Source organism: Anomaloglossus baeobatrachus, chromosome 4 (genome assembly GCF_048569485.1).
Source record: "Anomaloglossus baeobatrachus isolate aAnoBae1 chromosome 4, aAnoBae1.hap1, whole genome shotgun sequence".
Classification (NCBI taxonomy): domain Eukaryota; kingdom Metazoa; phylum Chordata; class Amphibia; order Anura; family Aromobatidae; genus Anomaloglossus; species Anomaloglossus baeobatrachus.
Genome location: NC_134356.1, coordinates 7,849,191 through 7,862,673, shown reverse-complemented (window position 1 = coordinate 7,862,673; position 13,483 = coordinate 7,849,191). Strand labels below are relative to the sequence as shown.

At 50.7% G+C, this 13,483-nt stretch overlaps 1 protein-coding gene across 1 annotated transcript in view; it reads right to left on the bottom strand.

Moving 5' to 3' along the window:
- LOC142301777 (thromboxane-A synthase-like) overlaps positions 1-13,382 on the bottom strand; it is a 61,054-nt gene extending 47,672 nt beyond the window's left edge. The window contains exon 1 of the mRNA XM_075342796.1: positions 13,341-13,382. The gene's annotated coding sequence lies outside the window, so the exon portion shown is untranslated. The remainder of the gene's footprint in view (positions 1-13,340) is intronic.
- Between the last annotated feature and the right edge of the window lie 101 nt (positions 13,383-13,483).

The following is a 13,483-nucleotide window of genomic DNA, read 5'->3' as shown; positions in this document are numbered from 1 at the left end:
TATGGGGAAGACACCTGGACACATCTCTGACTCCCAGGTCACTGCAGGGAACACTATGGGGGAGATGCCTGGATGCATCACTAACTCCCAGGTCGCTGCTGGGACCACTATGAAGAAGATGCCTGGACAAATCTCTGATTCCCAGGTCGCTGCTGGGACCACTATGGGGAAGACGCCTGGACACATCTCTGACTCCCAGGTCACTACTGGGAACACTATGGGGAAGACGCCTGGACACATCTCTGACTCCCAGGTCACTGCTGGGAACACTATGGGGAAGACGCCTGGACGCATCTCTGACTCCTGGGTCACTGCTGGGAATACTATGGGGAAGATGCCTGGACGCATCTCTGACTCCCAGGTCACTGCCGGGAACACTATGGGGAAGACACCTGGACACATCTCTGACTCCCAGGTCACTGCTGGGAACACTATGGGGAAGATGCCTGGACGCATCACTAACTCCCAGGTCGCTGCTGGGACCACTATGGAGAAGATGCCTGGACACATCTCTGACTCCTGGGTCACTGCTGGGAACACTATGGGGAAGACGCCTGGACGCATCACTAAATCCCAGGTCACTGCTGGGACCACTATGGAGAAGATGCCTGGACACATCTCTGACTCCCAGGTCACTGCCGGGAACACTATGGGGAAGACACCTGGACACATCTCTGACTCCCAGGTCACTGCTGGGAACACTATGGGGAAGATGCCTGGACGCATCACTAACTCCCAGGTCGCTGCTGGGACCACTATGGAGAAGATGCCTGGACACATCTCTGACTCCCAGGTCACTGCCGGGAACACTATGGGGAAGACGCCTGGACACATCTCTCACTCCCAGGTCATTACTGGGAACACTACGGGGAAGACGCCTGGACGCATCTCTGACTCCCAGGTCACTGCTGGGAACACTATGGGGAAGACGCCTGGACACATCTCTGACTCCCAGGTCACTGCTGGGAACACTACGGGGAAGACGCCTGGACACATCTCTGACTCCCAGGTCACTGCTGGGAACATTATGGGGAAGATGCCTGGACAGATTTCTGACTCCCAGGTCACTGCTTTGAACACTATGGGGAAGACGCATGGACGCATCTCTGACTCCCTGGTCACTGCTGGGAACACTATGGGGAAGATGCCTGGACACATCTCTGATTCCCAGGTCACTGCTGGGAACACTATGGAGAAAACGCCTGGACGCATCTCTGACTCCCAGAAAAATGCTGGGAACACTATGGGGAAGACGCCTGGACGCATCTCTGACTCCCAGGTCACTGCTGGGAACAATATGGGGAAGATGACTAGGCACATCTTTGACTCCCAGGTCACTGCTGGGAACACTATGGGGAAGACGCCTGGACGCATCTCTGACTCCCAGGTCACTGCTGGGAACACTATGGGGAAGACGCCTGGACGCATCTCTGACTCCCAGGTCACTGCTGAGAACACTATGGGGAAGACGCCTGGACACATCTCTGACTCCCAGGTCACCGCTGGGAACACTATGGGGAAGACGCCTGGACACATCTCTTGACTCCCAGGTCACTGCTGGGAACATTCTGGGGAAGACGCCTGGACACATTTCTGACTCCCAGGTCTCCGCTGGGAACACTATGGGGAAGATGCATGGACACATCTCTGACTCCCAGGTCACTGCTGGGAACACTACGGGGAAGACGCTTGGACACATCCCTGACTCCCAGGTCACTGCTGGGAACACTATAGGGAAGATGCCTGGACACATCTCTGACTACGAGGTCACTGCTTGGAACACTATGGGGAACACGCCTGTACACATCTCTGACTCCCAGGTTGCTGCTGGGAACACTATGGGGAAGACTCCTGGATGCATCTCTGACTCCCAGGTCACTGCTGGGAACACTATGGGGAAGACGCCTGGACTCATCTCTGACTCCCAGATCACTGCTGGGAACACTATGGGGAAGACGCCTGGACACATCTCTGACTCCTAGGTCACTGCTGGGAACACTATGGGGAAGACGCCTGGACGCATCTCTTGACTCCCAGGTCACTGCTGGGAACACTATGGGGAAGACGCCTGGACACATCTCTCACTCCCAGATCACTGCTGGGAACACTATGGGGAAGACGCCTGGACACATCTCTGACTCCTAGGTCACTGCTGGGAACACTATGGGGAAGATGCCTGGACGCATCTCTGACTCCCAGAAAAATGCTGGGAACACTACGGGGAAGACGCCTGGACACATCTCTGACTCCCAGGTCACTGCCGGGAACACTATGGGGAAGACGCCTGGACACATCTCTGACTCCCAGGTCACTCCTGGGAACACTATGGGGAAGACACCTGGACACATCTCTGACTCCCAGGTCGCTGCTGGGAACACTATGTTGAAGACGCCTGGACCCATCTCTGACTCCCAGGTCGCTGTTGGGAACACTATGGGGAAGACGCCTGGATGCATCTCTGACTCCCAAGTCACTGCCGGGAACACTATGGAGAAGACGCCTGGATGCATCTCTGACTCCCAGGTCACTGCTGGGAACACTATGGGGAAGACGCCTGGACGCATCTCTTGACTCCCAGGTCACTGCCGGGAACACTATCGAGAAGATGCCTGGATGCATCTCTGACTCCCAGGTCACTGCTGGGAACACTATGGGGAAGACGCCTGGACGAATGCTCACTGCTGGGACCACTATGGAGAAGATGCCTGGACGCATCTCTGACTCCCAGGTCACTGCTGGGAACACTATGGGGAAAACGCCTGGATACATCTCTGACTCAGGTCACTGCTGGGAACACTATGGAGAAGATGCCTGGACACATCTCTGACTCCCAGGTCATTGGTGGGAACACTATGGAGAAGACGCCTGGACGACACATCTATGACTCTCAGGTCACTGCTGGGAACACTATGGGGAAGATGCCTGGACACATCTATGACCCCCAGGTCACTGCTGGGAACACTATGGGGAAGACGCTTGGACGCATCTCTGACTCCCAGGTCACTGCTGGGAACACTATGGGGAAGACGCCTGGACGCATCTCTGATTCCCAGGTCACTGCTGGGAACACTATGGAGAAAACGCCTGGACGCATCTCTGACTCCCAGGTCACTGCTGGGAACACTATGGAGAAGATACCTGGACACATCTCTGACTCCCAGGTCACTCCTGGGAACACTATGGGGAAGACACCTGGACACATCTCTGACTCCCAGGTCGCTGCTGGGAACACTATGGTGAAGACGCCTGGACCCATCTCTGACTCCCAGGTCGCTGTTGGGAACACTATGGGGAAGACGCCTGGACGCATCTCTGACTCCCAAGTCACTGCCGGGAACACTATGGAGAAGACGCCTGGACGCATCTCTGACTCCCAGGTCACTGCTGGGAACACTATGGGGAAGACGCCTGGACGCATCTCTTGACTCCCAGGTCACTGCCGGGAACACTATCGAGAAGATGCCTGGATGCATCTCTGACTCCCAGGTCACTGCTGGGAACACTATGGGGAAGACGCCTGGACGAATGCTCACTGCTGGGACCACTATGGAGAAGATGCCTGGACGCATCTCTGACTCCCAGGTCATTGGTGGGAACACTATGGAGAAGACGCCTGGACGACGCATCTATGACTCTCAGGTCACTGCTGGGAACACTATGGGGAAGATGCCTGGACACATCTATGACCCCCAGGTCACTGCTGGGAACACTATGGGGAAGACGCTTGGACGCATCTCTGATTCCCAGGTCACTGCTGGGAACACTATGGAGAAAACGCCTGGACGCATCTCTGACTCCCAGGTCACTGCTGGGAACACTATGGAGAAGATACCTGGACACATCTCTGACTCCCAGGTCACTGCTGGGAACACTATGGGGAAGACGCCTGGACGCATCTCTGACTCCCAGGTCACTGCTGGGAACACTATGGGGAAGACGCCTGGACGCATCTCTGACTCCCAGGTCACTGCTGGGTACACTATGGGGAAGACGCCTGGACCCATCTCTGACTCCCAGGTCATTGGTGGGAACACTATGGGGAAGACGCCTGGACGCATCTCTGACTCCCAGGTCACTGCTGGGTACACCATGGGGAAGACGCCTGGACCCATCTCTGACTCCCAGGTCATTGCTGGGAACACTATGGGGAATACGCCTGGACCCATCTCTGACTCCCAGGTCATTGGTGGGAACACTATAGGGAAGACGCCTGGACGCATCTCTGACTCCCAGGTCACTGCTGGGTACATTATGGGGAAGACGCCTGGACCCATCTCTGACTCCCAGGTCATTGCTGGGAACACTATGGGGAAGACGCCTGGACGCATCTCTGACTCCCAGGTCACTGTTGGGAACACTATGGGGAAGACGCCTGGACGCATCTCTGACTCCCAGGTCACTGCTGGGAACACTATGGGGAAGACGCCTGGACACATCTCTGACTCCCAGGTCATTGGTGGGAACACTATAGGGAAGACGCCTGGACGCATCTCTGACTCCCAGGTCACTGTTGGGAACACTATGGGGAAGATGCCTGGACCCATCTCTGACTCCCAGGTCACTGTTGGGAACACTATGGGGAAGACGCCTGGACGCATCTCTGACTCCCAAGTCACTGTTGGGAACACTATGGGGAAGACGCCTGGACGCATCTCTGACTCCCAGGTCACTGTTGGGAACACTATGGGGAAGACGTCTGGACCCATTTCTGAATCCCATGTCACTGCTGGGAACACTATGGGGAAGACGCCTGGACACATCTCTGACTCCTAGGTCACTGCTGGGAACACTATGGGGAAGACGCCTGGACGCATCTCTGACTCCCAGGTCACTGTTGGGAACACTATGGGGAAGACGCCTGGACCCATCTCTGACTCCCAGATCACTGTTGGGAACACTATGGGGAAGACGCCTGGACGCATCTCTGTCTCCCAGGTCATTGCTGGGAACACTATGGGGAAGACGCCTGGACGCATCTCTGACTCCCAGGTCACTGTTGGGAACACTATGGGGAAGACGCCTGGACCCATCTCTGACTCCCAGGTCACTGTTGGGAACACTATGGGGAAGACGCCTGGACGCATCTCTGACTCCCAAGTCACTGTTGGGAACACTATGGGGAAGACGCCTGGACCCATTTCTGAATCCCATGTCACTGCTGGGAACACTATGGGGAAGACGCCTGGACACATCTCTGACTCCTAGGTCACTGCTGGGAACACTATGGGGAAGACGTCTGGACGCATCTCTGACTCCTAGGTCACTGCTGGGAACACTATGGGGAAGACGCTTGGACGCATCTCTGAATCACAGAAAAACACTGCAAAAAAACGCAGCAAAAAAGCGACTTGTGAACATAACCTTAATAGCTGGGCCATCGCTCACTCTATTTTCCCCATCGCCTATGATTACAGTAGATGTGACCGGTAAATGTCATTTTAATTACAATTTGCTCCCTTTTCTGGGCCTGTGGTGCGTGTGACACGGTCAGACACCTCCTGTGTAACGTATGAGGGACTTTAAAACTCACAAAGCCTATGCGAAAAATGCAATAACTGCCCAAAATTAGAAGAAAGAGGGACTCCGATACACTCTGTATTAAACATAGAGGAGGGACTCCGATACACTCTGTATTAAACATAGAGGATGGACTCTGATACACCCTGTATTACACATAGAGGAGGGACTCCGATACACCCTGTATTACACATAGAGGAGGGACTCCGATACACCCTGTATTAAGCATAGAGGAGGGACTCCGATACACCCTGTATTACACATAGAGGAGGGACTCCGATACACCCTGTATTACACATAGAGGAGGGACTCTGATACACCCTGTATTACACATAGAGGAGGGACTCTGATACATCCTGTATTACACATAGAGGAGGGACTCAGATAAACCCTGTATTAAACATAGAGGAGGGACGCCGATACACCCTGTATTACACAGAGGAGGGACTCCAATACATCCTGTATTACACAGAGGAGGGACTCCAATACACCCTGTATTACACAGAGGAGGGACTCAGATACACCCTGTATTAAACATAGAGGAGGGACTCCGATACACCCTGTATTACACATAGAGGAGGGACTCTAATACACCCTGTATTACACATAGAGGAGGGACTCTAATACACCCTGTATTACACAGAGGAGGGACTCCGATACACCCTGTATTACACAGAGGAGGGACTCTGATATACCCTGTATTACATAGAGGAGGGACTCCGATACACCCTGTATTACATAGAGGAGGGACTCTGATACACCCTGTATTACACAGAGGAGGGACTCCGATACACCCTGTATTACACAGAAGAGGGACTCCGATACACCGTGTATTACACAGAGGAAGGACTCTGATACCTCCCAGGCCTCATACACATTCTGTTATAATGGATAGTGAAACTGCTACACTCATAAAGACTATGCACTTAGAGAAAAGGGCTGAAAAAAATTAGAAAGAGGGATTGCAATACCCCCTGGAAGACACGTAGAGGAGGGCCTCAGAATACAATTTTTTTACCATTATTAAGGAGTAGGACTGCTTGACTAGTCAAGCCTATGCACTAAGTGTAAGGGCTGCCAAAAATTAGGAGAGACTCATAGGTCTTGTGGATGTGTGTGTTGGTTGTGGTCCACGACCCCTGCCTCTGTGTACCATCAGCAGCATGTCCACTTCCCCATCCCATACCTCAAGTCTTGCACATATTTCATTAGGTAGATACTATATATGCCTGCAAATTTTATGGTATTAATAGGGAATTGAATAGATGTAACCCTGACAAGGGACTTTCAGTTTTAGGGTGCAGCAGCAAGGACTGTAAGGCTAGAATCCCTGCCTATATGCCAGCTGTAATCCAAACCTATCCCTTCTCCAGCAGCTATCCCTAAACTGAATGCAGCAAACAGCTGTATTAAAAGGGAATAGAATAGATGTAGACCTGACAAACAATTTTTTTTTTTAGTTTGCAGCAGCAAGATCTGTAAGGCTCTATCTAATCCTGGCCTATATGCTTCTAATCCAAAGCTATCTCTCCTCCAGCATCTATCTCTACACTAAATGCAGGTAACAGCAGTATCAATAGGGAATCAAATAGATGTACCTCTGACTAAAAGACTTTTAGTTTTACGGTGCAGCAGCAAGGACTGTAAGGCTAGGTTCGCACACTGCGTCTTTTTGACGCTGCGTTTTTGGCCGCTAAAAATGCACAAAAACGCACCTGCGTCGAAAAGACGCATAAAAAAACGCATGCGTTTTTGCCGCGATTTGGTGCGTTTTTGGCTGCGTTTTGCTGCGTTTTTGATCTCTGCGTTTTGCTGCGTTTTTCAAATGCATTGCATGGGCGGAAAACGCAGAAAAATGCAGGAAAGAACTGACATGTCCATTTTTTTTTTAACTCAAAAACGCAGGTAAAAAAAACAGATGTGTGCGGACAGCAAAAATGAAAACTCATAGACTTTGCTGGGGAAGCAAAGTCCTGCAGTTTTAAGGCCAAAAACGCACCCGAAAAACGCGCAAAAACACCGCGAAAAATGCACTGTGCGCACATAGCCTAAGGCTATAATTCCTGCCTATATGCCTCTAATCCAAAAGTAAAATCTCCTCCAGCAGCTAGCCCTACAGTGAATGCAGATAACAGTGGTTTGACTTCAAGAAAGGAGAGTAATTAGCCCTAAAAATGATTTTTGGTTTTAGGTTGCAGCAGTATAACTAGAAGAACGTTTTTGCAATATGCCTTGCCTGTATGCCTCTAATCCCTTACTATCCCTTCTCCAGCAGCTATCCCTACACTGACTGCAGCAAACAGTGATATTATTAGGGAATAGAATACATGTAGCCCTGACAAAGGATTTTTGGTTTTAGGTTGCAGCAGCAAGGACTGTAAGGCAATAATACCTGCCTATATCATTGTAATCCTAACCTATCCCTCCTCCAGCAGCTATCCCTACACTGGATGCCGCAAACAGAGATATTAATAGGAAATAGAAAAGATGTAGCTAAGAGACAAAAGATTTTTGATTTTAGGTTGCAGCAGTAAGGAATGTATGGCTATAATTTCTGTTTATATGCCTGTAATCCAAACCTATCCCTCCTGCAGCAGCTATCCCTACATTATTTCAGGGGTAGAGTGAGTTAAGTGTCTTATATAGACCTGATTACTAGTGATGAGCGAGTACTAAAAAGCTCGGGTGCTCGAAGCTCGGGCCGAGCCTCCCAAGATACTCGTGTACTCGGCCCGAGCACCGAGCCCAATGTTATCCTATGGGAGACCCGAGTATTTTTGTGAAATGACCCCCCGGCAGCATGGAGAAACCCTAAAAATGTCACAAAAGTCTCAGAAGAGTGCTCAAATGACATGGCATCAGCATGGGGAAGACCCCTTGAAGCATTTATCACTCAAAAGTCACAGATGTGAACAATTTTGTCCGAGTTTTACGCCATTTTTACGGACTCACCAGAAAACCTTCCAAAATGACACCAAAATGAATTTTCATGGCGGAAATGTTAAGGGCACATACCCAATAGTGAGATAGAGCTGGTGTATGTTACTTTTTGAGATTAATACATGAAAGATTTTACATGAAAACCTTGTGTGGCACTCCGATGTCCAAAACGCACGTTTTGTGCTTTTTACTAGCGATGTCGGTCATTTTTTTTTTTTTATTCTATCTCCCTCAGTCCGTCGGTCTGTCTCTCTCTGTCTTGTCTGTCCCCCTCTCACAGTCTGTCGGTCATTCTCCCCCCTCTCTCTTACTTACCGTTCCCCGATCACTGCCGCGGCGCTGCACAGCTGTTCAAACTCCGGTGGCTTTTCCTCTTTTGAAAAAGCCGGCCGCTCATTAATCAATCTCCTATTCCCTGCTGTCCTGCTTTTCGGCGCCTATGATTGGTTGCAGTGAGACACGCTCCCACACTGAGTGACAGCTGTCTCACTGCAACCAATCACAGCAGCCGGTGTGTGTATACTGTGCAGTGAAATAAATAATTAAATAATTTAAAAAAACGGCATGCGGTCCCCCCAATTTTAATACCAGCCAGATAAAGCCATACGGCTGAAGGCTGGTATTCTCAGGATGGGGAGCTCCACGTTATGGGGAGCCCCCCACCCTAACAATATCAGTCAGCAGCCGCCCAGAATTGCCGCATACATTAGATGCGACAGTTCTGGGGCTGTACCCGGCTCTTCCCGATTTACCCTGGTGCGTTGGCAAATCGGGGTAATAAGGAGTTAATGGCAGCCCATAGCTGCCACTAAATCCTAGATTAATCATGTCAGGCGTCTCCCCGAGATTCCTTCCATGATTAATCTGTAAATTACAGTTAAAAAACACACACACCCGAAAAATCCTTTATTAGAAATAAAAAACACTAACAAAGTCCCTCATTACCAATTTATTAACCCCGACAAACCCTCCATGTCCGGCGTACTCCACAGTCCTCCAGCGTCGCGTCCAGCTCTGCTGCATGGAAGTGACAGGAGCTGCAGAAGACACCGCCGCTCCGGTCACCTCCACGCAGCTAATGAGATGAGTATAGCGATCAGCTGAGCTGTCACTGAGGTTACCTGGATCCAGCGGTGGATGCAGCGGTGGCCGCGGGTAACCTCAGTGACAGCTCAGCTGATCGCGCTACTCACCGCCGCTCCAGTCAGCTCCATGCACCAACTGAGGTGAGTATAGCGATCAGCTGCTGTCACTGAGGTTAATCGCGGCACCGCTGGATCCAGCGGTGGCCGGGAGTTACCTGACTGACAGCAGCTGATCGCGCTATTCCCTTCATTAGCTGCGTGGAGGTGACCGGCGGCTTTTACTATTTTGAAAAAGCCGGCCGCTCATTAAACAATCTCCTATTCCCTGCTTTCCCCGCCCACCGGTGCCTATGATTGGTTGCAGTGAGACACGCCCCCACGCTGAGTGACAGGTGTCACACTGCACCCAATCACAGCAGCCGGTGGGCGTGTCTATACTGTGCAGTAAAATAAATTAATAAATAATTAAAAAAAAACGGCGTGCGGTCCCCCCCATTTTAATGCCAGCCAGATAAAGCCATACGGCTGAAGGCTGGTATTCTCAGGATGGGGAGCTCCACGTTATGGGGAGCCCCCCAGCCTAACAATATCAGTCAGCAGCCGCCCAGAATTGCCGCATACATTATATGCGACAATTCTGGGACTGTACCCGGCTCTTCCCGATTTGCCCTGGTGCTTTGGCAAATCGGGGTAATAAGGAGTTAATGGCAGCCCATAGCTGCCACTAAATCCTAGATTAATCATGTCAGGCGTCTATGAGACACCCTCCATGATTAATCTGTAAGTTACAGTAAATAAACACACACACCCGAAAAATCCTTTATTAGAAATAAAAAACACACACACATTCCCTGGTTCACCACTTTAATCAGCCCCAAAAAGCCCTCCATGTCCGGCGTCATCCAGGATGTTCCAGCGTCGCATCCTGCGCTGCTGCATAGAGGTGACCGGAGCTGCAGAAGACACCGCCGCTCCGGTCACTTCCACGCAGCAAATGAGGTGAGTAGCGCGATCAGCTGAGCTGTCACTGAGGTTACCCGCCGTCACTGGATCCAGTGACAGCGGGTAACCTCAGTGACAGCTCAGCTGATCGCACGGCTGTCTTCATTAGCTGCGTGGAGGTGACCGGAGCGGCGGTGTCTTCTGCAGCTCCTGTCACTTCCATGCAGCAGAGCTGGACGCGACGCCGGAGTCCGTGGAGTACGCCGGACATGGAGGGTTTGTCGGGGTTAATAAATTGGTAATGAGGGACTTTGTTAGTGTTTTTTATTTCTAATAAAGGATTTTTCGGATGTGTGTGTTTTTTAACTGTAATTTACAGATTAATCATGGAAGGAATCTCGGGGAGACGCCTGACATGATTAATCTAGGATTTAGTGGCAGCTATGGGCTGCCATTAACTCCTTATTACCCCGATTTGCCAACGCACCAGGGTAAATCGGGAAGAGCCGGGTACAGTCCCAGAACTGTCGCATATAATGTATGCGGCAATTCTGGGCAGCTGTTGGCTGATATTGTTAGGGTGGGGGGCTCCCCATAACGTGGAGCTCCCCATCCTGAGAATACCAGCCTTCAGCCGTATGGCTTTATCTGGCTGGTTTTAAAAATGGGGGGAACCGCACGCCGTTTTTTTTAATTATTTAATAAATAATTAAAATTAATAATTAAAATTAATAAATAATTAAAAAAAACGGCGTGCGGTTCCCCCCATTTTTAAAACCAGCCAGATAAAGCCATACGGCTGAAGGCTGGTATTCTCAGGATGGGGAGCTGCACGTTATGGGGAGCCCCCCACCCTAACAATATCAGCCAACAGCCGCCCAGAGTTGCCGCATACATTATATGCGACAGTTCTGGGACTGTACCCGGCTCTTCCCGATTTGCCCTGGTGCGTTGGCAAATCGGGGTAATAAGGAGTTATTGGCAGCCCATAGCTGCCAATAAGTCCTAGATTAATCATGTCAGGCGTCTATGAGACACCCTCCATGATTAATCTGTAAGTTACAGTAAATAAACACACACACACCAGAAAAAATCCTTTATTAGAAATAAAAACACACACATATACCCTGGTTCACCACTTTAATCAGCCCGAAAAAGCCCTCCATGTCCGGCGTAATCCAGGATGATCCAGCGTCGCATCCAGCGCTGCTGCATGGAGGTGACCGGAGCCGCAGCACACACAGCCGCTCCGGTCACCTCCACACAGCAAATGAACACAGCCGCGCGATCAGCTGCTGTCACTGAGGTTACCCGCGGCCACCGGTGGATGCAGCGGTGACAGCGGGTAACCTCAGTGACAGCAGCTGATCGCGCGGCTGTGTTCATTTGCTGTGTGGAGGTGACCGGAGCGGCTGTGTGTGCTGCGGCTCCGGTCACCTCCATGCAGCAGCGCTGGATGCGACGCTGGATCATCCTGGATTACGCCGGACAAGGAGGGCTTTTTCGGGCTGATTAAAGTGGTGAACCAGGGTATATGTGTGTGTTTTTATTTCTAATAAAGGATTTTTTCTGGTGTGTGTGTGTTTATTTACTGTAACTTACAGATTAATCATGGAGGGTGTCTCATAGACGCATGACATGATTAATCTAGGACTTATTGGCAGCTATGGGCTTCCAATAACTCCTTATTACCCCGATTTGCCAACGCACCAGGGTAAATCGGGAAGAGCCGGGTACAGCCCCAGAATTGTCGCATATAATGTATGCGGCAATTCTGGCCAGCTGCTGACTGATATTGTTAGGGTGGGGGGCTCCCCATAACGTGGGGCTCCCCATCCTGAGAATACCAGCCTTCAGCTGTATGGCTTTATCTGGCTGGTATTAAAATTGGGGGGAACCGCACGCCGTTTTTTTAATTATTTATTTATTTATTTTACTGCACAGTATAGACACGCCCACCGGCTGCTGTGATTGGGTGCAGTGTGACACCTGTCACTCAGCGTGGGGGCGTGTCTCACTGCAACCAATCATAGGCGCCTGTGGGCGTGGAAAGCAGGGAATATGAGATGGCTGTGTACAGAGCACAGCGCGCCGGCCGGTATAAAGGCTCGGTCACGCTGTGCAGGCCGGCCAATCACTGCAATTCCACAACTAACAGGGCTGTGGCATTGCAGTGGTCTGCCAGCCAATCCCTGCATGAGGGCTGGCTCTCAAAAGAGCGCCAACATGCAGGGATGAAGACCACGAGTAAAGCACGAGTATTGCAAAATTACTCGGTACCCGCCGAGCAGCCCGAGTACAGTGATACTCGTGCGAGTACCGAGTAGTTACAAGCATGCTCGCTCATCACTACTGATTACGCGATGCAGCCAACCAATCACAGTAATACCAGTATCTATCATGGGAGGCAATCATGTGGCAGGCAATCTCAGCATGGTTAGTGGCTGATAAACAGCCGTGAAACATGCGGGGCGGGGTCTGGAGCATGGCACCCGAGCACCGGGATCCTCGATCGAGTATTGAGCAGTGCCCATCACTACTGAGAAATAAACTCTCAAAAGGTCTTGTGGGCTACAATCACTTTTCTAACTGACAGGAGAAAGCAAAGAACTCCTGGAAAGAAAAGAAACTCTGGAACCAATCTTCAACGTGAACCAGTCACCTCCCAAAACGCATAGACATAGACCTGCAGCTAAGCAGGGTAGAAATCATGTCTGGTGGCCTAAGGGCGAAATGAAGTTATATCCTCCCTGCAGCCGCTGGCTTCCATAGAGGCACTGGAGGGTTGATCATTTTTTCATGACACATTCCCTTTAAGGCCATTATAAACATTAGGTAAAAGTTGGTGAAACTCACTGAGCTGACCATCCAGTGTGTATGGGGGTCCTCCGATTGTCCTCCAACAGATGAGGACAGATATTGATGTTGTTCTATAATCACATGTCCATGGAACAGAGGAAGATTCCAGAAATAAGGAAATAAGACCCTTAACTTTTATT